The following is a 16,774-nucleotide window of genomic DNA, read 5'->3' as shown; positions in this document are numbered from 1 at the left end:
ACTCAACTCCTCTTGTTATGGCCAACATGCCATTTGCTTTCTTCACTGCCTGCTGTACCTGCATGCTTACTTTCATTGACTGATGAACAAGGACCCCCTAGATCCCATTGTACTTCCCCTTTTTCCAACTTGACACCATTTAGATAAGAATCTGCCTTCCTGTTTTTGCTACCATAGTGGATAACCTCACATTTATCCACATTAAACTGCATCTGCCATGCATCTGCCCACTCACCCAACCTGTCCAAGTCACCCTGCATTAGGAGACCAAAACTACACACAATACTCCAGACGTGGTCTCACCAGGGCCCTGTACAACTGTAGTAGGACCTCCTACCTCCTATACTCAAATCGTCCTATACCTAAAGCCCCACGTCTTTTGGTTCTGGGAGGACCTACCTAATTGGAGACCCTCAGGCTATCTTTAATCGGACTTTACTGGACATTATTCCCATTATCCTGTATCTTTACACTATGGATGCTCGATTGTAACCATGTATAGTCTCTCTGCTGACTGGATAGCACGCAACAAAAACGCCTTTCACTGCACCTCAGTATATGTGACAATTGACTAAACTAAACTAAATAACCTAGACAAAACAAACAAGCTGTCCACGGTTCATATATAAAGATTGAAAAGAGTGGAATGATTATAATGGATGATAGATGGTAGATGCTCTTCTGGGACCAGCATGCAAAGAGCTTTGGAGTCATACAGCGTGGAAACAGGCCCTTCGGCCCACCTTGCCCACACTGGCCAACATGTCCCAGCTACAACAGTCCCACCTGCCTGCGTTTGGCCCATATCACTCCAAACCTGTCCCATCCATGTACCTGTCTAACTGTTTCTTAAATGTTGGGATAGTCACTGCCTCAACTACCTCCTCTGGCAGCTTGTTCCATACACCCACCACCCTTCGTGTGGAAAAAGTTACCCCTCAGATTCCTATTAAATCTTTCCCCCTTCACCTTAAATCCTCTCCCTATAGCTCACACCCTCGACTCCTGGCAACATCGTCGTAAATCTTCTCTGTACCCTTCCCAGCACCACACTCCAGCTCCATATGTATCACTTTCGATGTTAATTCATGTGATTTTAATTTAATTTCTGCATCCTGCCTATTTGTTATAAAATAGGACAAGCACCCGAGATCAGGATTGAACCACGTTTCGAACCTCTAGGATTGAACCTCTGGAGCTGTGCGGCAGCAGCTCCACCCGTTGCATCACTGCGCCACCCCCCCGTTCTTTGAACCTTTGAGGTATCTCTGGGCGACAGTCGGCATTGCGGGAGAGGAGAGATCTCCTGATCTCTGTGAGCGGAATGCAACAGCGGAAACCTGTTCCCCATCAAGATTCCAGACCGCCGTTGTGTGTTACAAATATTTTTCACTCTTTGAACTTATCGCAAAATTCATCTAATTGCCTTGATTAAAGCCCAAGGGCGTTTTGAAGTTGCCTCGTGTACAGAAAGTCCCGGTAATTGGTTGCAAGAAAGGAAGAAGAAAAGAAAGAAAAAAAAATTCAAAAAGAACAAATGTGCAGCTGGACAGATCATTGGTAGCGGTAGAAATGAAGTGTTATGATAAATAAAAGAATAGGAAAACTACAGTTCCAGCACGTCTGACTTGAATTATTTTTTCAGCAAAAGAACATGGAGTCTTTGGATCAAATAAACCTGTCCATTCACCAGCGCACCTAAGTATTTTTTTTCTTCTGCTTAATCAATATAGATGCTCATGACCCACAGAACTCAAAAGATATTTGCCTTTAATAAGATATCCACATTCCTCGGCAGAGCCTGTTCCTATATCTTTGCAAAATGAATTATTGAAGCCGAAACAGCTTGTACAGGAGCTCGCAGGAGAGAACAGCTTTCTGCAATTGTTGCAAATCCTTTAACCGTATCAGATATTGCAGAGGTTTTCTTTTCGCAATGTTAATCAGAAACGACGGTGAAATTTCGTCCCCCACATTCTGCGTTGCATTCACCATCAGAGACCCCTTTGAATGAGGAAGACCAGACATCAACGGCCCCTTTTTAAATAAGGAAGATAGACACAACATGCAGGAGTAACTCAGCGGGATAGGCAGCATCTCCGGAAAAAAAAGGAAGGGGTAACGTTTCAGCTCGAGACCCTTCTTTAGACTCGATCCGAAACATCACCCATTGCTTCTCTCCAGAGGTGCTGCCTGTCCCGCTGAGCGACTCCAGCATTTTCGGTGTAAACCAACATCTGCAGTTCCTCACTTCCCTATTTTAAATAATCCTATTATCAGGGACCCTCTTTAAAGGAGAAATCTCGAAATCTGGAACCCCTTTTTAAGATGAACTCTCATCTTAAGGTGTTTAAGAAGGAACTGCAGATGCGGGAAAATCGAAGGTACACAAAAAAGCTGGAGAAACTCAGCGGGTGCAGCAGCATCTATGGAGCGAAGGAAATAGGCAATGTTTTGGGCCAAAACCCTTCTTCAGACTGATGGGGGGTGGGGTGGCGGGGAGAAGAAAGGAAAAAGGAGGAGGAGCCCGAGGGCTGGGGGATGGGAGGAGACAACCCGAGGGCTGAGGAAGAGGAGGAGACAGCAGGACTAACAAAATTGGGAGAATTCAATATTCATGCCCGCAGGATGCAGACTCCCCAAGCGGAATATGAGGTGCTGTTCCTCCAATTTCCGGTGTTGCTCACTCTGGCCATGGAGGAGACCCAGGACAGAGGGGTCGGATACGGAGTGGGAGGGGGAGTTGAAGTGTTGAGCCACCGGGAGGTCAGGTTGGTTATTGCGGACCGAGCGGAGGTGTTCTCATCTTAAGGTATTCATTTTAAATAGGAGGACATAAGAATATAAGAAAATAGAAGTCGGAATAAACCTTACGAGCCTGTCCCGCCTTTCAATATGATCTTGGCTCATCACCACCAGCCTCATCTCCTCTTCCGTGCCAGATCACTGCAGCCCTCAGTTAGTCGGTCTTTCAAAAATGTATCCTCCTACTCTTTAAATAGTCTGAACATCAGGGATTACTTTTAAAGAAGGGGTCTTAACATCCATCCGTTAATTGTTAATCGTGGCAAATTGTGGACGTAGCCCAGACCATCACACAAACCAACCTTCCCTTCCATTGACTCCACTTATACCTCACCCTGCCTTGGCAAGGCCAGTAGCATAATCAAGGACGAGTCTCACCCCGGTCACTCCCTCTTCTCGGCCATTCAGCCCATCAAGTCTACTCCGCCATTCAATCATGGCTGATCTATCTCTCCTTCCTAACCCCATTCTCCTGCCTTCTCCCCATAGCCTCTGACACCCGTACTAATCAAGAATCTATCAATCCCTGCCTTAAAAAAATCCAAGAATTCCACTGATTCACCACCTTCTGACTAAAGAAATTTCTCCTCATCTCCATAAAAGAATGTCGTCCAAGAAACCTCCAATGGTTTCTTTAGCGTCACGTGTACCAGGGACAGTGAAATACATTTTTTTTTGCATTCAGCTCAGCAAGACTCTGCTGGTACAAAAGCACAACACCCTGGTCAGTACAGAGTGTACAGCCCAGCCCACTGACGCCTTAGGCAAGAGGCCCCACTTGGCGCCATTTTACCAAGCTACAGCTGGCCACAGAGGCCCGTTGCAGCCATCTCCTCCTCCATCCTGATCGTCCCGCGAACCAGCGTCCCTCTCCACGCCTGGCCCTCTTCATGCTTCGTTCCCCATGGGGGAGGGGGATGGCCTCCACTGTGGCCCGCTGAGTGTTAGCAGGGATGAGGACGAGATGTTTCTTTGGAACAGAGTCATTCTTTGCCTTACAGCAGCACAACACGAGTTGAGGGGGAAAGCGAGTGAGAGAGTAATGACACGGCCAACGCACAATGCAGAGGCTCAGCACGCTCTGGATTCTAATTAATTACTAATTAACAATTCTGTTGTTGTGAAAGGCTTGCAAAATGATCAGATAAGGCACTGAAGGAAAATGCAAGAGCAATTAAAACCCATCCACCTGCAGTACAGTGTGGCTATTTAGAACAAAATACGAGGAAGTTCACAACTCAAACCCTTGATTAATTGCTGGTGGAAGCCCCCAGAGAGCTTCATCCACCTGTGTGTCACTCCGATCTCTGCCCTGCCTCATGTAGCAGAAATGTTCGCTAATCCCACCTTGATCCCGTCAGCCTTGTAAATGTTTCCAGAAATCTACACATTATCATAACCGCAATAGTACAAGAAATCCACAAATCACTCCCGACTAACGAGGCCCATTATGGATATTGCTGCATCTCCCATTTGTGGCTCTTGCTATCTCCAGAGATGCCTCGGAGAGCTTCATCAATAGCCCCGCGATAATAAGTTGAGAAAATGATGGAATACCAAGCAGTCGGGGCAATATTTTCAGCTGCACAGTAATTCCACAACTAGAAATTTGCTCGTTTATTTTGCTTTTAACCCTGTCACACTAAAATTAAGTGAAGCCTAATACACTGTCAAATTTAATTTATTCTCTATCTCTCAATGAGTGTGGCATGTTCAGCATGAGTTATAGATAAAATAGAACGCTTTTCCTGAGCATGCTTGGCTATAGCAGATTGTACATTCCGAAGTGTATCCAGCAAGTGAATCCTACAAATGAGTGCTCCGGTTCCCATTCCTGAACTGTGTTAAACCCTAACAACAGTGGCCTGTTTCCTTTATCATTGTTCCTTTCTTGCATATCTTTCATTCATTCGTTCTATATCTCTCCACATCACCGTCTGCATCCCTCGTTTCCCTTTCCTCCCCCAGACGCTCAGTCTGAAGAAGGGTCTCGACCCGAAACGTCACCCATTCCTTCTCTCCAGAGATGCTGCCTGTGCTGCTGAGTTAGTTACTCCAGCACATTCGGTTTTAACCAGCATCTGCACTTCCTTCCAGCACAGCGCACCGTGTTGAGTTGGTGCGATCAACCCTGGTATCTCTGGGCTTCCGTGCACTGTGGAAACGCTGGGGTGAGAGCACTCGTATTGATGTGACTGGTCTTGGGGTGACATCCCTCCTAATGTGCACCTCCACTTCACGTGTGAAACGGCACGTTTCTGATGGGAGGAAACTCGTTGCAGCCCCCAGACCCACGCTTACCTGGAAAGCTTAGTATTGTTCATAGATACAACGTGAGGTCAGGCCCTTCGGCCCACCGAGCCCGCACCATGGTTGTTTCTTGTGACTTCTGTACACCTGGATCCATTTGAACATCCAAGGGACCTAGAATCACCTAGTCAGAAGCTCACAAAGTGGAGCGATGCCTATACTCTGTAACCCTCTCATACAGTGGGATGGGAGCTATACTTTTTGTTTTGGAGATACAATGGGCAAACAGGCCCTGTCGGCCCACCGAGTCCGCACCCACCAACGATCCCCGTACTCTAACACTATCCTACGCACCAGGGACAATTTACAATCTTTACCGAAGCCAATTAACCTACAAACCGGCACGTTTTCGGAGTGTGGGAGGAGACCAGAGCACCAGGAGAAAACCCACGCTATCAATGAGGAGAGAGTACACACTCCGTACAGACAGCACCCGAGGTCAGGATCGAACCCGGGTCTCTGGCGCTGTAAGGCAGCAACTCTACCGCTGTAACTCTACCTCTGTGCCACTGTGATGCTCCAGAACAATGAAAACAAAATCTGAAAGACCAGAAGAAGAAAGAGAAACACTGCGGGAGACATGAGATGAGAGAGACTGCAAGGGTTAGATTTCCGAGCCGACTGAATTTGTCATTTGCCCCTGGGGATGGTGGTGGTGGGGGGGGGGGGGGAGGGGCTTATCGTAGCCCTTGGGGGAGATGAGACGCTGCTCCTCAAGCTTGATCTGAACTGTGTTGCAACCATGCAGGAGGCTGAGAGATCAGAGTGAGAATGGGATGGAGAAGTAAAGGGAGCTACCAGTACGAGGAAAGAAGAGCCAGGGTTGAAGGAGCAACAAAGACCACGAGAGTGAGAGAGATGAGAGTGCAGCCGCAAGCTCAGCGTTTCCAGACCAGGTTGACGTGCCTTTCGGAAGGAGATGAGGAGGGATTTCTTTAGAGGGTAATGAATCTGTGGAATTCTTTGTCCACAGAAGGCTGTGGAGGCAAAGTCAATGGATATAGTTAAGGCAGAGATATATAGATTCTTGATCATTAGTATGATTAGTACGGGTGTCAGAGGTTGTGGGGAGAAGACAGGAGAATGGGGTTAGGAGGGAGAGATAGATCAGCCATGATTGAATGGCAGAGTATACTTGATGGGCCAAATGGCCTAAATCTACTACTATTCCTTTTGACCTTATGAGTGCTGTCACCTTCCTGGTCTCATGATATTTCTGGGGATTGGTTCCAGGTACACACACTGTGCTGGCACAGCATCCATCTTTTAGTTGTTCAGGCACCATGGGTTTTTTTAACCATTATATCTTTGCCCTCCCCTCAATTTGCCCCTAATGTGTACTGAGTGGATGAAAAAGTGGGATAGCATAGAACCATTGTGAACGGCTGGTCAATGGTCAGTAAGGACTCAGTGGGCCGAAGGGCCTGTTTACACGCTGTATCTCTAAACCAAACCCACAGGGTATTCATAGAAGGTATGTGTTTAAAATCAGGCAGCTTTCTTCTCATTCAATGGCACCCAGTTCAGCAGAAGTCACTGAATGTTGGATGAAGCCCAGATGTGGCCAGCTATAGTTTGGTTTAGTTTAGTTTAGTTTAGTACACAGCACGGAAACAGGCCCACCGAGTCTGTGCCCACCATCGATACCCGTGCACTAACACTATCCTACGCATACGAGGGACAATTCACAATTTGTACCGAAGCCAATTAACCTACAAACCTGTAGGTCTTTGGAGTGTGGGAGGAAACCGGAGCACCTGGAGAAAACCCACCCAGAACATACAAGCTCCGTACGGACAGCACCCGTAGTCAGGACTGAACACGGGTCTCTGGCGCTGTAAAGCAGCAACTCTACCGCTGCGCCACTGTGCTGCCCTCCACTTGCCTTACAAGCTGTATATTTTCATTGAGATGGAAGGGCAGTGTGCAGTTCGAGGTACTTACTAACATTATTTTCAGCTTGCTCTTTACAACCCGTAAGAATATCAGAGCCTCACTGGAGTGAGGTTTCATTTGTGCTCATGTGGCATAACGTGCCTGGAACTGCCCTGTGCCTTTGAGCGAAGCTTCCATTATCTGTGGCAGTGAAGGATGTCACCTAATCTGAAGGTCACACTGAAGCTGATTCATAGAACATAGACCACAGAACAGTACAGCACAAGAACAGGCCCTTCGGCTCACAGAGTCTGTGCTGACCATGATGCCTAGATCATGTCTGGTGCGACAGTGTCCCCTTCCTCAGATGCCTCTCTCATCCCCATGAGAAGGAGAGGGAACCTATTTGTTAATATTGATCATTAACCGCAGGGACTAGAACTCCGATCCCTCTGATCCCACACCCTGCCAACCTGATAATGACCCGATATTCCCATTGGGCGCTTTCTGTCTCGGTGTATTATAACCAGCTCCGCCACAAATGGCAGAGGATAGTGGATTCAGCCCAGACTATCACGCACAAACCAACCTCCCTTCCATTGACTCCATTTACACCACATGCTGCCTCTGCGAGGCCAGCAGCACAATCAAGGATGAGTCTCACCCCGTCACTCCTTCTTCTCCCCTCCCCCATCAGGCAAGATGCACAGAAGTGTGTGGAAATGCAACACCTCCAGATTCATGGACAGTTTCTTCCCCATCCTACCAACAACTAGACAATGGTCCTGACCCACCATCTTCCTCATCTTTACCTTGCACTAAACGTTATTCCCTTTATCCTGTATCTGTACACTGTGGACGGCTTGATTGTAATCATGTATAATCTTTCAGTTGACTGGGCAGCACACAACACAAAAGCTTTTCACTGTACATCAGTACACGTGACATTAAACTAAACTAAACTAAAGCGCTAAATGATCTAACCTTCTGTGTGGGAACTCAGTGAAAGACCTGGAAATGTAAGAGCGCCACTTCCTTTTTGGTTTCCCCCGCCCCTTATCTTTGAAACCAGTCACATCTGCAAAGAGCTCCAGTAAATTAGTTCAACGTGATTTCCTTTCATAAATCAATGCTGATTCTGCTCGATGTGTAATTCTTTTCAATATGTTCCGTTATTACATCCTTCATTATAGGTTCCAAATTTACCTTATTAGTTCACTGAATAAATAGGTCAATAGTTTCCTGTATTATCGCTCCCTTTAAATCATGGGGTCACATTTGCTACCTTCCAATCCACGGAAACAATTCCAAATTCTGTAGTTCACTCTCTCTACACCCGACTCTTTCAAAACTGTGGAATGCAATTCATCGGATCCTTGGAATCTATCAGCCATAAGAGAGGCTGGGTGGCGCAGTGGCAGAGTTGCTGCCTCAGAGCGCCAGAGATCGGGTTCGATCCTGACTATGGGTGCTGTCTGTAAAGACTTTGTACGTTCTCCCCGTGACCTGCGTGGGTTTTCTCCGAGATCTTCGGTTTCCTTCCACACTCCAAAGACGCACAGGTTTGACGCGTATTTGGCTTGGTGTAAATGTAAAATAGCCCCTAGTGTGTGTAGGGTAGTGTTAATGTGTGGGGATTGTTGGTCGGTGCGGACTCGGTGGGCCGAAGGGCTTGTTTCCATGCTGTATCTCTAAATTAATCACAAAACTAAAAAGAATATGACAGGCAAGGTAGTCCACGTGAATCTATGAGCTATGAGGTTTCCTCTCAAACTCTGTGCTAACTCACTCAGCCTAGATCTCCCTGTATAAATGCAGCATTAATCCATTCAGAAAAGCAGGTGAAATCCATTTGGTCGGCAGACACAAGTTCTGCTCACACGGCACAGTCGGGCAAGAAGGCCAGAGGGTTAATAGCGTGGGTCTGTTACAACAACCTGAGCAGGACAACTCAACAGTGGCTTAAAGGTAGACACAAAATGCTGGAGTAACTCATGGAGCGACGTAACGGCTCGCGACCCTTCTTCAGACTGAGAGTCATGGGAAAGGGAAACAAGAGATACAGACGCGACTTAGGACAAATGAATGGAAGATAAAGCAACGATATTCAAGGGCAGTTGGAGCCCACAATGGTCCATTGTTGGCTGTGTGATAGGTGATAATGATTCATGACCACATTTTAACATGGAATAACTCATCATCACTTATCCCACAGCCAACAATGGTCCATTGTGGGCTCCACCTTTTCTTGATTATCATTTATTTCATGCATATTTATAGCTGTCTTACAGAGGCCCTTTATGAATCAACAATATTTTTCTTTAAACTCATGGGAAATTCAGGTGAGAGTTGTTGAGAGGATTAACGCATAAACTTGTAGCTGCTGAGCTAGTTTCAGCAAGCAAGGGGCAGGCAGGTAGACTGGCAGAAACATTAATATTATGCCTTTCACTTCACATTTTAATTTTGGTTTCAATTATTTAATTTGATTTGAATTTAGTTTTGCTTTAATTTTGTGATTAATAAGCTGCAAAGCCCAAATGAAATGCTTTGAAAGCCCAAATCATTTTAATAGATTTACCATTTCATTTATCATGCTATCTAAAAATATGGGGCGTAAGTCTAAATGTTTAAATCAATTTTCAGCCACGAATGAAAAAAAGGTTGGGAGACACTTTAGAAGGAGTTGGTTCAAATGTATGCTGGTTTAGTTTAGCGATACAGCGCGGAAACAGGCCCTTCAGCCCACCGGGTCCTCGCCTACCAGCGATCCCTGCACATTAACACTAGCCTACACCCATTAGGGACAATTTTTTTAACACATTTACCAAGCCAATTAACCCACAAACATGTACGTCTTTGGAGTGTGGGAGGAAACCCGAGCACCCGGAGAAAACCCACGCAGATCACGGGGAGAACATACAAACTCCGTACAGACAGCACCCGTAGTCAGGATCGAACCCTGATCTCCGACGCTGTAAGGCAGCAACTCTACCCCTGCACCACCGTGACTAGCGTGGTTTTGCAATTTGGTTAGGATGGAGATGTTGGGCCGAAGGGCCTGTTTCCATGCTGTACGGCTCTATGACTTCGTGGGGAAGCGTGCAAATGTGACACTAGTTGTATGATATCAGTTCAACCTGTTCCTCGCTGAGGGAATTGAAGAGCAACAAGTGACTCCACTCCTCCACACTGGGTGATGGTGAATTTCTGAGTTGGGCTGAAATAATGTTGGCATGAAGGGCAGTGAATGAACTAGGAATGTGTCTCGGTGAGTTGAGGAAAATTAGCCTTGACTCGATCATTGACTTGACTCGTGCAGTGCAGAATGTCGAGCTGGACACGGCCATTGGGCGGCACGGTGGAGCAGCGGTAGAGTTGCTGCCTTACAGCGCCAGAGACCCGGGTTCGATCCTGACTACGGGTGCTTGTCTGTACGGAGTTTGCACGTTTTCCCTGTGACCGCGTGGGTTTTCTCCGGGTGCTCTGTTTCCTCTACACATCCCGGTCATTTCTTCTTCTGCCTGCTCCCGTCCAGTCGAAGATACAGAAACATAAAGGTGATCACCACCCGACTCAAGAGCAACTTATTCAAATTTGTTACCAGGCTTCAGAATGGTTCTTCTGCAAGCTAAGATACATAGAAACATAGAAACATAGAAAATAGGTGCAGGAGCCTGCACCTTCGAGCCTGCACCGCCATTCAATATGATCATGGCTGATCATCCAACTCAGTATCCCATCCCTGCCTTCTCTCCATACCCTCTGATCCCTTTAGCCACAAGGGCCACATCTAACTCCCTCTTAAATATAGCCAATGAACTGGCCTCAACTACCTTCTGTGGCAGAGAATTCCACAGATTCACCACTCTCTGTGTAAAAAATGATTTTCTCATCTCGGTCCTAAAGACTTCCCTCTTATCCTTAAACTGTGACCCCTAGTTCTGGACTTCCCCAACATCGGGAATAATCTTCCTGCATCTAGCCTGTCCAACCCCTTAAGAATTTTGTAAGTTTCTATAAGATCCCCCTTAATCTTCTAAATTCTAGCGTGTACAAGCCGAGTCTATCCAGTCTTTCTTCATATGAAAGTCCTGCCATCCCAGGAATCAGTCTGGTGAACCTTCTCTGTACTCCCTCTATGGCAAGAATGTCTTTCCTCAGATTAGGAGACCAAAACTCTACGCAATACTCCAGGTGTGGTCTCACCAAGACCCTGTACAACTGCAGTAGAACCTCCCTGCTCTTATACTCAAATCCTTTTGCTATGAATGCTAAGATACCATTTGCTTTCTTCACTGCCTGTTGCACCTGCATTCCTACTTTCAATGACTGGTGTACCATGACACCCAGGTCTCGCTGCATACAGGAGGGCCATTGGCCTCCACAGCCTCCTGTGGCAATGAACTCCACAGATTCACCACCCTCTGACTAAAGAAATTCCTCCTCATCTCCTTCCTAAAGGAACGTCCTTTAATTCTGAGGCTCTGACCTCTAGTCCCAGACTGCTACTTCATTGTGGACATCAGACTTTATCTATGGAACTGATGCTCTACAATGCTGTGAACTGTATTCTGTATCTTCCCCCTTGCTCTATTTATTAGAGCTGAGGTTGACTTGATTGTATTGATGTATGGTATATCTGATCTAAATGGATAGCCTGCCAAACAAAGCTTTTCCCTGTACCTCGGTACATGTGACAATAATAAATCTAAACCTACTGTAATTAGTCGTCTGTAATGCCCTCGATGGCCATTCCATGACTCTGGATGGTCTGGGGAATGTGTGATCTGTACTCCTTTTCTGCCCTGCTGCCTGTCTCACTTCTCTGCCCTGACACTTGTCTAATCTGGTGGGGTTTAGCTCCCTGGGCCCAAGGGGTTGCTGGTTTGCATCTAACACAGGCTCATCCCTCTGAGAACTGCCTGAGAGGTGATGCCTGTGTCCAGTTCGGCGTCCTGCACTGCACAGCATAATCCCGCCAGTCAATTGCTCTCTATATGTACGCTCAGTGTACAAAATATTTCACACTTGGCTGAGCTGTTTGCCGTTGCACCAGCTATTTCTGATCACCAGGTATCTCCGTTTGAGGCGTACCTTCTTGCCTTGATACACTGAGGAGCTTTGAAGCTCTGGCCTCTAGCTACGAGCTGGAGCAGAATGCCTGTGAGGGAGGATTTTTGAAAGGAGAGGGGAAACCACATGCAGAAACACAGAGCGCGTGCTGTGACAGATTCACTGGGAGATTGAGAGTGAAAGTGACTGAAGGTGAGTCTCATTGTCGACGAGGGGAAATTCGAAAACTGAATTCTTTTCCTTTACACCCTGAATCATTTCAGCATTTTCACCGACTGGAAATAATCATTCCCTTTTACCCGTAGTGTACATAGGCAGGAGAACGAAGGTTCTGAGAACACACAGACCCCAGGTACAAGGATGTTCCAGATCCCAGGGTAACTTGTCAGAAACATGTTACAAATTGACGGCAGCACGGTGGTGCAGCAGTAGAGTTGCTGCCTTACAGCCCCAAAGACTCGGGTTCGTTCCTCACTACGGGTGCTTGTCTGTACGGAGTTTGTACCCTCTCCCCTGTGACCATGTGGGTTTTCTCCCGTTGCTCCGGTTTCCTCCCACACTCCAAAGACGTACAGGTTGGTAGGGCAATTGGGTTCGGTAAAATTGTAAATTATCCATAGTGTGTGTAGGGATAGTGTAAGTGTGTAGTGTAAGTGTGCGGGGATCGCTGCTCATAAGGTCACAAGTCACATTAAAAATATCCATTGGCTTGGCCTCCATAGCCTTCTGTGGCAAAGAATTCCACAGATTCTCCACCCTCTAACTAAAGAAATTCCTCCTCATCTACTTCCTAAAGGAACTTCCTTTAATTATGAGGCTATAATCTCTAGTCCTAGACTCTCCCACTAGTGGAAACATCCCATCTACATCCACCCTATCCAAGCCTTTCACTATTCAGTAAGTTTCAAGGAGGTCACCCCCTCATCCTTCTAAACGCCAGTGAGAACAGGCCCAGTGCCGTCAAACGTTCATCATATGTTAACCCACTCATTCCTGGGATCATTCTTGTAAACCTCCTCTGGACCCTCTCCAGAGCCAACACTTCCTTCCTCAGATATGGGGCCCAAAATTGTTCACAATGCTCCAAGTGCGGCCTGACCAGTGTCTTATAGAGCCTCAGTATTATTTCCCTGTTTCTGTACTCTAGCCCTCATGAAATAAATACTAGCATTGCGTTTACTTTCTTTACCACTGATTCGACTTGCACATTAACTTTCACCAGCACTCCCAAGTTCCTTTGCACCTCCAATTTCTGGATTCTCTCCCCATTTATAAAATAGTCTATGCCTTTATCCCTACTACCAAAATGCATGACTCCACACTTTGCTGCACTATATTCTATCTGCCACTTCTCTGCCCACTCCCACAAGCTGTCCAAGTCCTTCTGCAGAGTCCCTGCTTTCTTTACACTACCTGCCCCTCTGGCTATTTTCGGATCATCTGCAAACTTGGCCACAAAGCCTTCAAACCCCTCGTCCAAATCATTAATATACTAATTGAAGAGTAGCGGCCCCAAACACCGACCCCTGCAGAACTGGTCGCCGCGGACCCGGTGGGCCGAAGGGCCTATTTCCACGCTGTATCTCTAAACTAAACTAAATAGGTTTTTTCCACCCTGGTACAAAGTAATTGTTAATTAAATTCCAGGATTTTTTTAATTAGTTGGAATGTGGTCCATTTTCTTGTTGAATTCTCTGCTGAACAATGAAAATTAAACTGCTCCAACGGACGATTAAAATTCTGTGGAAGGAACTTAGAGTCAGAGTCATACAGCACAGATACAGGCCCTTCAACCCAACTTGCCCATGCAGACCAATATGCCCAAACAATACGAGCCCCATTTGCCTGTGTTTGACCCACATCCCTCTAAACCTTTCCGATCCACAAACCTGTTCAAATGTCTTTTAAATGTTGTTATAGTACCTGCCACAACTAACTCACCTGTCAACGTTGCATATACCCACCAACCTATGTGTGAAAACAGTGCCCCTCATGTTCCCATTAAATCTTTCTCCTCTCTCCTTAAACCGATGTCAACGACTGACCCGTTGAGTTCTTCCAGCACTTTGTGTTTTGCTCCAGCATCTGCAATCTCTTGTGTCTAACTGGTACTTTACGGCCGTTAGGATCTTGTCCAGTGAGTAACTGCTCTCCAGATCTCAACGAAGTAGACAGAGAGTGTCAGAGACCGTTTGTGAAGAGTTCTTAATGAAAAAGATTTAAGCTCCTCGTGTCTTACCTGTATAAATCTTTACACACTGTGATAGACCTCATTAGTCATTGAAATCTACAGAGCACTCACACTTTATGGAAGGGAAGTGCTAGTGTGTAAGAAGGAACTGCAGGTGCTGGTTTACACCAAGGATAGACACAAAAAGCTGGAGTAACTCAGCGGGTCAGGCAGCATCTCTGGAGAAAAGGAATAGTTGACGTTTCGGGTCGAGACCCTTCTTCAGACTGAGAGTCGGTGGGGAGGTAAACTAGAGATATGAGAAGGTGCAGAACAAATCAGACCTGGCACCGATAACCAAGGAAAGCTGGAGCCCACAACGGTCCATTGTTGGCTGTGGAAGAGGTGATAATGTAGGGATATATGGATGCGAACAGTGGAACTGGCAGGACGACTTGGGTGGAAGAAGAGGCACAGAGAAAGGGAATGCAAGGGTTACTTGAAATGAGAGAAATCCATACTCATACTGCTGGGTTGTAAGCTGCCCAAGCGAAGTATGAGTTGGCGTTTCTCCAATTTGTAAGTGCTAGTATTCCTCCGCACTGCTTCCCTTGTCCTTCTATTGGATGGAAATGAAGGGTTTGGAGATGGACAGACAGTGCTGGAGTTACTCAGCGGGTCAGGCAGCATCTCTGGGGAAAAAGGATGGGTGATGGGTCACGGCCCATCTTCAGACCCGTGGGTTTGTAGGGTGTGCTGGAAGACATTCTCCCAAAGGCTACAGGCCTGGTCCACCTGTAGCAGGTGGTGTGCATGTTCTAGGGGCATTTTAGTTATATTAATTGGCCCATAGATCAAGGGTAGATACAAAGGTAATTTTTGATTGCATTGGATTGATGGAGCCAGTCTGCAAATGTCAGACATATTTCAGGACAATTGCTCACTGCACGCACATAAAGAAAGGACCATTCACAGGTCTTCAATTAATGCCGGTGCTACAATCGATGGCAGATGAGGACAAGTCAACAGCTCATGCCAGACAATTATCAGTGCAAAATTAGTCGCAACAAGAATTATTCTCAATTACACGAAAGTCCCACATGTCAATGAGACAGTGAGTAAAATGAAATAGAGTCCACAGGGGATCGCTGGTCAACACGGACCTGGTGGGCCGAAAGGCCTGTTTCCTGTAGTTTAGCTGTATCTCCAAACTAAAAAATGAAAAGTATAAAAGTATAGGAATCTCTGAAGGTGCTGCTTCATCATGAGTGTATTCACAGTATTTACTGATATGATATTATAGGAACACCTCATATTTCACTTTGGCAGCTTACAACCCAGCGGTATGAATATTGATTTCTCTAACTTCAAGTAACCCTTGCTTTCCCTCTCTCTCCGTCCCTCTCAATCCGAGTTCTCCGACTAGTTTCATTGTCGTCCTGATTAAATATTTCTGATTTTGTACCTCGGTGTCACCTTCCCCTCAGCTAACAATGAACCGTTCTACATTTTCCTTGCTCATCGTCCTCTTTGATCTGTGTTTTCACACCTTACCCCTCCATGCTCTCTGTTTCTCCCTCTCCCCTGACTCTCAGTCTGAAGAAGGGTCTTGACCACGAAACGCCACCCGTTCCTCCTCTGCAGAGATGCTGTCTGTCCCGCTGAGTTACTCCAGTATTATGTGTCTGTCTTCAGTCTAAACCAGAATTTGCAGATCCTTCCTACACATTTACTATTATGGTTCCATTCTACACAGGACCGACTAGACAGCAAGCAATGGGATGACTGATCCAAAAAAGCATGAGGTGACTCTGTCCGTTTCCTCTCCTTGGAGAAAGCTCACTTAACGGTTGCTGTGAATAGGAGACATCATGTCATGTCATGCCTGAAGAAGCGTCTTGACCCAAAACGCCACCTACTCCTTTTCTCCAGAGATGCCGCCTGAGCCGCTGAGTTACTCCAGCATTTTATGTCTCTCTTCTGGTAGCGATGTTATTTTTCCTTCTTCCCTTCTCATTACGCTGCCTTCTGGAGCAGTACAAGACGAGGCACCATACAAACTCCAATTCTGTGCCAGCTCCACCACACCCAGAGTTAACACCGATTGATGAAGCAATTTGGCATCGTGAGATCAGAGGTTCGATTCTCAGTTCCTACTGTGCAGTTACAAGATATATATATAGAGTGAGGGAGGAGGTAAGTGATCTTTGGTAGCTGTGCCTGATTGCAATGACTGAAGGGATTGAACAGGAACATTTTCACCTCTATATAAATCGTGCTGTTCCTTCCCTGGGAGTGTTTGATTCAGCAATGTAGAGGAAGGTTTATTCTCTATCTGACTCCCCGCTGTGCCTGCCCCCGAGAGTGTGTTTGATATTTTTCGCTGGGATCGAACTTATACTGCATCCACCATTTCCACCTCTTGCTTATAATGATTGAAAGCCCTCTCCTCTCCTCTGCTCGCTAACTATCTCTCTTGGTGACCTCTGTTGTGAGCTCTGTTTGGGGCAACACAGTGGCGCAACGTTAGAGTTGCTG

This window comes from Amblyraja radiata, chromosome 22 (assembly GCF_010909765.2).
Source record: "Amblyraja radiata isolate CabotCenter1 chromosome 22, sAmbRad1.1.pri, whole genome shotgun sequence".
NCBI lineage: Eukaryota > Metazoa > Chordata > Chondrichthyes > Rajiformes > Rajidae > Amblyraja > Amblyraja radiata.
The sequence above is the reverse complement of the archived record's forward strand: the minus strand, read 5'-3'. Positions refer to the sequence as shown.